This window comes from Pseudorca crassidens, unplaced genomic scaffold (genome assembly GCF_039906515.1).
Source record: "Pseudorca crassidens isolate mPseCra1 unplaced genomic scaffold, mPseCra1.hap1 Scaffold_189, whole genome shotgun sequence".
NCBI classification, from domain to species: Eukaryota; Metazoa; Chordata; class Mammalia; order Artiodactyla; family Delphinidae; genus Pseudorca; species Pseudorca crassidens.
The window spans coordinates 117,072-127,710 of record NW_027136116.1 but is presented as its reverse complement, the minus strand read 5'-3'; the positions used below and the strand labels follow the sequence as shown (position 1 = coordinate 127,710).

Sequence of the window (10,639 nt, the reverse complement as noted above, 5' to 3'; positions counted from 1 at the left end):
CAAACCAGGACAGCGGTCCCCCTACACTGAAATGTAAAGCATCCTAAATAACCCTGCCACTGCTCCCAGATCCTAGTCTGTGCCAACCAGTGGAGAAAAGGCATTCTCCATTACTACCACGGCAAATGCTGCTGTACTTGCCTTGGCTGGTCCCTATCTTTTCCAGGCACCACTCCCCTTCACCTGCTGGTGGACGCTTTGGCCAGCTGACAATGCAGATATTTTCAAACTTTAAGGTGAATAAAAATCATCTGGAGGGCCTGTTATAACAGAGATCACTGAGCCTCACCAGAGTCGCTGATTCCATAGGGCTGGGACAGGGCCCTAAAACTTGAATATCTGACACATTATCAGGGGACGCTGGTAAAACTGGTCAGGTTGTTACCGAATGCAGGTTCGTGTGTCTGAAGCACAGTGAAGCCAAACAAACCTAAAGGTTGGAGTCTGGAGCAGAGAAAGGTTTATTGCAGGATCGAGCAAGGAGAGGGGCGGCCCGAGTTCCAAAACACCCTGAAATCTCCAAAGGATTTCAGCAAAGCATTTTTAAAGGCCAGGTGAGGGAGGGACGTCCCAGGGAATGTGATCAGCTCGTGCACAATCCTCTGATTGGTTGATGTGGAGGCCACAGGGCAGGTAACATTATCCATCCTTAGGTGCCAGAAGGTCTGGGGGCTACGTGCTCATGATCATCAAGGAGTTAATTTCTTCCATTGGGTGGTGGTTTTTAGCATCTGAAAACTCAAGAAATATGCCTGAGATACTATTATCTGAGTACTTCAGAGAGGAACTACAGCAGAGGATATGGGGGATGGGTCTGTCCTAGGAAGGCCCCATAGGGTACTGCTTGGTTACAAGGTGACCATACTTTGAGAACCACTGCTCTAGTGGCTTGGAATGTTCAGAAGGTAATGGAAGAATCCCTTCCCAGGTCTAGATTCTAGTATCGCCAGCTATTTTGGTGGGGGGAAGGGTAAGTTTTGTCCTTGCTTGGACTTCTTGTTCATTTATATCAAAGCCTATTTGAGGCAGTGCGCTCGGCAGTCCTGCAGTTCTGTCTTTTGCTTCAACAGTGTTTGGAATGAACAGACCCAGGGACGCTCCTTGCTCCAGCCCCCGACCACCCTCCAACCTTTCTTCCTGTCGCAACCTTTGGAATCAGCCACTCAGCTATCCTCAGCCTCCAGGACAGGCCAACACCGTTTTTTGAGCTTAGCTCCTTCTCACTGATCAACCACGAGTTCCCAGGTGCGTCAGAATTATTCCATCGAGGTGGAGGCCGCCGTCCACCGCCTGTTCAACATGCATCTGGGGACACTTACCTCTCTCTGAGCTTCTATTTCGACAGCAACAGTGGGACTCTGGACAGTGCGGGCCACATTTTTCGCCAACTGGCTGAGGAGAAGTGTGAGGGCGCCCAGCATCTCTTGAAAATGCAAAACCAGTGCTGTGGCCGCGCCCTCTTCCAGGATGCGCGGAAGCCTTCTCAAGATGAGTGGGGTAAAACCCAGGACGCTGTGGAAGCCGCCATTCTTAGGGAGAAGAGCCTGCACCAGGCACTGTCAGATCTGCGCGCCCTGGGTTCCGCCCGCGCAGACTCCCACCTCTGTGACTTCCTGGAGAGCCGCTTCCTGGAGGAGCAGGTGAAACTCATCAAGAAGATGGGCGACCACCTGACCAACCTCCGCAGGCTGGCTGGTCCGCAGGCTGTGCTGGGCGAGTATCTCTTTGAAAGGCTCACCCTCGAGCACAAACAGGAGTCTCTGAAGTCCAGCGGCCTCTGAGGAGCCCCTCTGGCATCAGAGCTTCTGCCTGAAGCCCTGCTCTGCAGCTACTAGGCAGCTTTGTAACCGCCCTGGAGCCGTCTCCCAAGCCTTGGACCAAATGGAAACAATAACGCTTTTTGCAGAAGGAAAAAAAAAAAGCCTATTTGAAACACAAACAGAATAAAGAGGAAAAAAAGAAATATATATATATATGTATATATATATATTCATGGTTTTTTTTCCTTTTTTTAAAAATTTATTTTACTGAAGTATAGTTGATATACAATGTTGTGTTAGTTTATGCTGTACAACTAAGTGATTCAGTTATACATATATACAATTTTTCATATTCTTTTCCATTATGGTTAATTACAGGACATTGACTATAGTTCCCTGTACTATACAGTAGGACCTTGTTGTTTATCCATCATATATATAATAGGTTACCTCTGCTAATCCCAAACTCCCAATCCATCACTCCCCCACCTCCCCCTTCCCCTCGGGAACCACAAGTTTGTGTGCTATGTCTGTGAGTCTGTTTCTGTTTCATGGATAAGTTCATTTGTATCATATTCTAGATTCCACATATAAGTGATATCATATGGTATTTGTCTTTCTCCTTCTCACTTACTTCATTTAGTATAATAGTCTCTAGGTCCAGCCATGTTGCTGCAAATGGCATTATTTCATTCTTTTTTATAGCTGAGTAGTATTCCATTTTATATATATCACATCTTCTTTATCCATTCATCTGTGAGTGGACATTTAGGTTGTTTGCATGTCTTGGCTATTATAAATAGTGCTGCTGTGAACATAGGGGTGCATGTATGTTTTCGAATTATAGTTTTGTCCAGATATTTGCCCAGGAGTAAGATTGCTGGATCATATGGTAGCTCTATTTTTAGCTTTTTGAGGAACTGCCATAGTGTTTCCATAGTGGTTGCACCAATTTACATCCCCACCAACAGTGTAGAAGTAAGTCAGAAAGAGAGAGACAAATACCGTATGCTAACACATATATATGGAATTTAAGAAAAAAAAATGTCATGAAGAACCTCGGGGTAAAACAGGAATAAAGACACAGACTTACTAGAGAACGGACTTGAGGATATGGGGAGGGGGAAGGGTAAACTGTGACAAAGCGTGAGAGAGGCATGGACATATATTCATGTTCTTTTAACATATGAATTGCCCCACTTTATCTGTGTGAAATAAGTTTGTTCCCGTTATTGGGCTGCTTCTCAAGCTTTGCTGCTCATTTGAATTACCTAAAGAGCTTTTAAGAAAAACATTGGTGTCTGGGTCCCAGCCCCAGAGATTTTGATTCAGTAGGTCTAGGGAGGAGCCTGGGCACAGGGAGGTCTCAGAGTTCCCCAGGTGATTCTAATGTGCAGCAACTTTGGGAACCACCTCTTGGCTTCAATCCAGCTAGTGATCAGATATTAAATCTAAGACACATGGGCTAGTGCGTGAGCTCTAGGAAGATTCGTGCCAGGGAAAATGATCGATAGTTGTGTTACTTCTCTGAAATGGACTGAAATTTCCAATTAGCATGAACAGGGGAGGGTGAATGGGTGAATGCAATAAGGTGTATCATTTACGTATTGCCCTATGTGTGTGGCTAGAAGCTTTTGCAACTGAGGTCTGCCCTACTTTTCATGCTAATGGTAATGCTTGTCCTCCTAATGCAGCTGTAAGCTTTATAAGCCCATAGGTAGACAGCATCACAAAATATTTACCCCTCCCCACTGGCCCACTCTCAAGCTTCTCTCCCCTTCCCCAATACACAAATGTACATCAATGCTCTTGAGACCACTATCAACATATTGACCTTCAATTCTTCTACTTTGCAGCTTCCCTCTTATCAGGAGATGTCAGCATTTAGTGCAAGGACAAATGCTTGCCTCTTGGTGAGTAATGCAGGCAATGCCTCCAAGAGACAAAAAGCCCTTACGGAGGGGGAAAAAGTCTTTCAAAAAGGTTGATGCCCAGAGGAGGCATTTTCAGTCGTCTCAGCTTAGAGGTCAAATATCCAAAATTAAAAAGGTTAAAAAAAAGAAAAAGAAGAAAGCAAGGAAGAAAAGAAGGAAACAATTTTCTTATCTCATAGTAATAAGGCAGTTTTCCTTAAAAAAAAAAAGACTTAAGCCATAAATTCTCTTTCCTAATCAAAATGTGCTTTCCCGTCTTTAGACTATTCCTCTTATATCCTGTATTATTCGTGACATTTAATTCTTGAAATAGCACATGGCTGAAAACAGAAGCTAACCTCTTGTCCACTATGAATTAAATCTTCTTTTCCTAGGACCTGTCTACAGTGTACAATTTGGGGTTTGCCAACATAATTATTTTCTCTGAAATAAGTTACAGCATTTTGCCTTTTCAATATATAGTTATACAATATACTGTTAACACAACATAGTTAATATAGTCAATATAGTAAATACAACTATAACACACGTGATATGATGCCACTTTGGTGATTTTCTTCATCCATGTAATTCTGAAATTTGACAGTATAGTTTTCATATTCTAATGAGCTGAGTATTACCTTTGCAAGGATAGAAAAATAAAATAAATTCATAATATTCTTGTGTGGTTTGGCCCTGGGGTGGATTACCATAATGGGGGGATATTTGAGCCTTTCCCCAAGTCATTAAAAAACCTCCAGCGAGCAGCCCCTTGTCCTCTCCAGGGAGTGGGGGGAAAGGATCTTTAATCATAATAATCCTGGGGGGAGAAATCTCAGAAATAAGACATCTGCTTCTGTGCCTTGTTGTTTTGCAGAATAGCAATGATTGCTTTAGCAGCTTCTATTGCCATGTGTGTACAATAAGTAAATGAACATAAAATTGAATGAACGCATAAAAGAAGGATAAACCCACCCAGCTTAACAAATCCACTCTCTCACCTGCTGTGCCCTGAAACATGAAAGAAAGAATCACGGGATCATAAGGATTAATAAAATAACAGTCTCTGTTAACAATATTGACAGAAGGTATAGGAAAATTTGTCTGATGTGGGACCAACAGCTTAACTGCTTAATCCTTTTTTTTTTTTTAAGGGCAACTCATTCATTTATTGTTTAAAGATTGCAAGACAACTTCTGAATTTCTGTAGCACAGTTTAAATGTTTTACTTTTTTGATAAATCAGAGTATAATAGAAAAAACAATTAGTTTCCAGTAATATCTATATCTCTATTCAGAATTAAGTCTTCCACAGACATGTAACCTGGAAACAAAAGCCTGTTACAATAAGCAAAGCTTCAACAGAGCTGCTACTTTTCGGGCCAGGGAAAGGTTCATCCCTATAGGAGGAGGATGTGCTATGTAAAATGGCTGCAAGGTCGCAGTCTTGAGGGCGCTGGAAGTCTATTATCCTATCCCACATTAAGTAGTTTGGTGAACTTCAAACGTCCGTTCATCTGCAACCAAGCTGGCAAACTTTAACTGATATCTCAAGCAGGTAAAAAATAAATTAAAAGAAATCCTTACACTGATGTTCCTTGATTCACACTGTTAAATGGTTCATTAACATGTAATTCTGGCTAAGAATTACATTTGAGACTCCTTGCTCAGATTTTGGTTAACAGTACAAATCTTTGAGAAATTCAAGTTCTTATTAATCAATAATTTGTCAGCTAGGCTACATTCAGGCATCAGCTGCAACTACAGAATAGGTGCACTGCCTCAGTGCTTTGGAAAGACATAATCTAGAACACTACTAGCAGACAAAATATCTGTTGCTAGACAGCACAGGTGCAGTACAGCAAGACAAAAACATATATTCATGTGTGCCGCGGACCAGCCGGAGAAAGAGGATCTCACCGCCCAGGGTCAGAAGGGAAGGGGTAAGGAACTGAAGTAGCACCGACGGATGGGGTCAGAAGGACCAAGACAATTGATGGTTGCAAGGCAAATTTTATTGCGCTACAGTTGCAGATTATCTAGACTAGAAAAAGGAAGGTTGACAGATGGTGGTTTACATTATCTACAGACTGTCTCGGCTCAAGGTTAACTTCCCTGGGAGGAAACCCATAAACCCAGAAGCATCAAAAATAACCTGCATGTGCAGGGGGAAGACAGCTTTGCTTGTCTCATTTTACATTCTTTCTGATCTCTGGGCCCTGGTGATAATTTATCTCCCATGGAATGGAACAAGGAGGGGAACAAGTAGGGACAGTCCCTTCGAGCAGCGGCGGCATGCCTGGCATGTCCTTACCTGCTCTCAAGGCTGACTGCTTCCCACAGGTCCCCCTTTTTTATTTTTTAACTTTTGCTGCAAAATAATTCCATGAAGTTTAGTGCCGAGAGTAGTGTACTGTTGCATGAGGATACGAAACAGACATGAGAAGATTATTATCAATAATAGGCAAATTATGGCCAGGGTAATAAATCCTGACAACCTTCCAGTAATCCAAGACTGAGGGTTTAACCACTTTAAATGATCCAGTAAAGTTTGAATTACATCTTCTGGCGAAACATCATCAAGATGTGTATTTTGTATATCCTGAATTTCAGCATTTAATTTCTTAAGATCAAGACTAATATTATTATCTGACCAAACACTCAGCAGATGCATTTTTACTTTTTCCCATTCCCAAATACAGTCACTGTACCTTTAAGGAGTAACACACATCCATGTATACTTTGCATGACAAGCTAAAGGCATCCTCAATTTTAATGCTGCCATCTGATCTCCAATCCCCAAAATTGTGTTTTTAAATTCATCTAACTTGTTATTAATCCGTAAATATATGTGACTTTGTAAAGATAAAGCAAGACTGGTATGTTGAGATAACTGATTAGCAAAGTGAGCATGATTAATACTCTGTGAAAGAGCAAGACCGGCAGTAGCCACAGTAGCAGACAGAGCAGCCGAGGCAAGTAAACTTACTATTAGCCACCCAAGAAAGCGTCTCCTTCTCTGCAAGGCTTTAGAGAGTTCCACCCATGCCTGTACTCCAGTATCTTCATACCAAGGTTCTCTCAGATGTACAGGCACCATAACATACATGGGTTGCTTTAGTATAAGCACAGATTGCGTTCCTGCAGAAGGGAACATACAACTGCTAAAAATACAATTAACACAGCTAATATTATATCCTCCTTTGGAAGAATTACCAATGTTAATAGAACCACACAAAAGTGTATATGGAGGAGCAACACAAGTTATAACAGGTGTATTGGAATAAGTTAGAGCTAGTTTCCATATATCCCAGTTCTTTTGAAATGTGATAAACCTATCTATGATGGGAAAAGAAGAGATAAGAATTGACAGCTTGGTATAATCTATAGTACACCATATTTGGTTATTATTCCAAGATGCATTGCAACGTTCAAAAGTGGATCCAGGAAAGTTAACGGTCATAAGGAGAGGCAATTGATTTTTTGATTTTCTGTTAAGCATAGTAACCTTATGTCCAGCTATAAGTATCCCTTGTCCTCCAAGTAAACGCTTCATACAGAAATAATTTCCTGAATCTTCACCTGTAACCTTGGCTATAGTAATAGCGGAATCCCTAAGTGGTGAGGCGTATGAGACTTGACCTCTAATATTAATAGCTTGCCCATGTTATACCAAATGATGGTATCCTTAAGATCCTCTCGTCGGCTGGTAGCCGGGCATGTAAAAGTAATGTTGGTTCCTGTAAAACGAAGGATGCCTGGAGAGCCTGACAAACTAATTGATTGATCCGTTCCCTCATAAACATCTGTATGCTCATAACTAATAGCCTTTACACATCCCGTTTCCAGATTCAATGGGCTAAGACAGACAGGATGGGTACTAAACCAGTTAGTATAATTTACAGACATATTGATTTGTTTTATATTCCCAATAAGAGGCCCATAAACACTTATCATTGTAAAATACAGGAAACTCTGCTTCAGACCAAGATATGGGTTGTAATAGTGGAGGATAAGGTACATAGGCCCAGTAAGTTGCTGCATTAACAGAGGGAACACATGAAATGGTTGCCAACATAGCCAAAAATAAAGTTACAGGTGTAACAGGATTATTCTGTTGTTTCACTGACTCTTGAGCTCGTGAAACCAGTTGTTTAATTCGTCCCCAAGTTGGAACATCACTCCTTTGAGTCGTCCTGGCAAGTGGTCTCCTCTTCTTCTTCTTTTTCTCAATCAACACTGTCAAATTTTCCGGAGAGGTGCAGAGCTTCTTCATCTTCTGAACTAGGTGAGCTGTGGCAAGCCATCTATTTGCTTGACTAAGCGCTCAGGAAGCCAGCAAGGTCCAGGCGCTGATCTGGGAAAGATACACACGTGACCACGTCCCCAAATCAACACAGGATCAGGACCACGCCAAGTGCTGGTTAACGGATCTTTCCAGAGGACCTCCGGAGATTGAGAGGCCAGTCTTGGCTCAGCCACCAACCTTCCCCCTGCAGAGCAGCCAAATTTGTCAACAGTGAGAACATTTAAAATAAACAGAGCATCATTTATAAGGTTATGTGGCGTTGTTCTATACAATTCCCCCCTTTTTATTTTTGCAATAGTTAGCTTTAAAGATCTATTTGCACGTTCTATAATACCTTGTCCTTGAGGGTTATATGGAATGCCTGTAATATGGGTAATTTTGTAATGAATTACAAAATGTTGCGAAAGCAGCGGGCCCATTATCTGTTTTAATAATTTTGGGAAGGTTCATGAAAGCAAAACAGTGTAATAAATGAGTGATAACATGTTTAGTAGCTTCTCCGGTCTGTGCTGTAGCACAGAGGAAACCAGAATAAGTATCGATAGTGACATGAACAAACTGTAATTTCCCAAAAGACGGGATATGAGTAACATCCATTTGCCATAAATGTCTAGGTAATAATCCACGAGGATTAACAACATAATGTGGAACAGGAAGGTGAGGTAAGCATTGTGGGCACTGCTTAACAATTTGTGGGGCGGCTTCACCAGTAAGGGAAAATTGTGTGTGTAATGTAGCCGCTGACTGACGGTGTAAAGCGTGCAACTGCTGTGCTGCTTGTGAAGCAGTTTGATCATAACTTACCATAATATGAGGGTGTCCAGGACATGGACCATGAGTATCAAGAGTATGAAGATAATGAATGCAGTATATTAGCCATTCTTGACAGCATGACGAACGGAAAGGAGGAGTACGGTAAATTGGGACATGTCCTGCTTTAGGGAAAAGAGATTGAGGAGGAGGAGTAACTTCAACTCTATTCTTGGGAGGAAAATGTACAGGATAAAGATCACGTTTAGATCGAGTTAAAACATCTGCAGTCGCATTAAGTTTAGTCAATGGACCAGGCAAGTTAGAATGAGCACGGATATACAGACCTGCAACAGGACCATCATGGGAACGAATAACCTGTTGGAGCAAACGAAAAGAGGATGATAATTCAGGGTCATTAGTATGTCCTATGCTCGCAGTCTCCAGAAGAAATCACAAGCTAATAAGATATTTACTATCAGAAAACAAATTAAAAGATATAGAAGGCAAATGTTTAAAAGACATAATGACAGCATACAGTTCAACACGTTGAGCTGAAGTCAAGGAAGTTTCTTTAACGAGGTTTGTTCCGTCGTCAATGATTACAGTAGCCACTCCTGAAGAAGAACCGTCCGTAAAAACCAAAGGTACATGAGGAACAGGCTGTTGCCTAATTATAGAAGGAAAGATATGAGTTAAGTTTGCCGAATTGGATCAATTTATCAGCAGGGTAATGGCATTCCAAGGTACCTGAAAATCCTGCAAGAGCAAGACCCCATTCATTACTATGTTGAAAAAGCCAATTTTGTTGACTAACTGAATCAGGGATAATAATTTGAGAAGGTTCTATACTTATAGGTTGTAAGCATCTAGTTCTACCTTGCATTATTAAATGACTAATAAGTTCATAATAAGGGTTAATAACTTTAGAGGGTGTAGATTTCATATGAATCTATTCAATAATTCCAACAGTTTGCCATAAGACGGCAGTAGGCACATGAGGAGTTGGACAAATTATTAAGAAAATTGGAAGGTGAGTATGAATTCTAGTTAATTGTGTAGAACTGATAGATCTATTGACTATTTGTAAAGCTTGAAATCCTTCTGGAGTCATAGAGCGTGAAGAAGAAGGATCTGAGTCACCTTTAAGAATATCAAACAAAGGCTGTAATTGAGCAGTAGTAAGTTTTAAGGAAGGCCTTAGCCAATTAATATCTCCAAGTAATTTTTGAAAAGCATTTAATGTTTTTAAATTATCAACTCGAATTTGCAGTTTTTGAGGCCTAATAGTAGTGTTATCAATATATTTTCCCAAATACAAAAATGGAGATTGTCTTTGAATTTTTTTTGAGGCAATGACCAAGCCAAATGATTGTAAGGAGTGTTGTAAAAATTGAAAAGCAGTCTCTAATAAAGAAATATTATCAGTGGCTAAAAGTATATCATCCATATAATGTATGCGATATAACGATGGAAACCTTTTTCTCACAGGAGTCAAGGCCTGAGCCACATATTTTTGGCATAATGTAGGACTATTTGCCATGCCCTGAGGCAATACTTTCCATTGAAATCTCCTCATGGGTTCCTTAAAAATTAAGGCAGGCAAGCTAAAAGCAAAATGTTTTCTATCTTCAGGAAACAAAGGAATAGTGAGAAAACAATCTTTTAAATCTACAACTAAAAGATGATAATTGTGTGGTATGGCTGTTGGAGAGGGTAGGCCTGGTTGAAGAGCTCCCATTATTAGCATAGTTTTATTAACAGCTCTTAGATCCTGTAATAACCTATATTTTCCAGATTTTTTCTTGATAATAAAAATAGGAGTATTCCAAGGACTACTGGAAATTTCTAAATGCCCTAATTGTTCCAGCACTAATTGTTCTGCAGCTTCTCATTTCTCCTTTGTGA

At 40.8% G+C, this 10,639-nt stretch overlaps 1 pseudogene; it reads left to right on the top strand.

The window, feature by feature from the left end:
* The first annotated feature begins 1,082 nt into the window (after nt 1-1,082).
* LOC137218107 (ferritin light chain pseudogene) lies at nt 1,083-4,351 on the top strand (annotated as a pseudogene).
* The last annotated feature ends 6,288 nt before the right edge of the window (nt 4,352-10,639 follow it).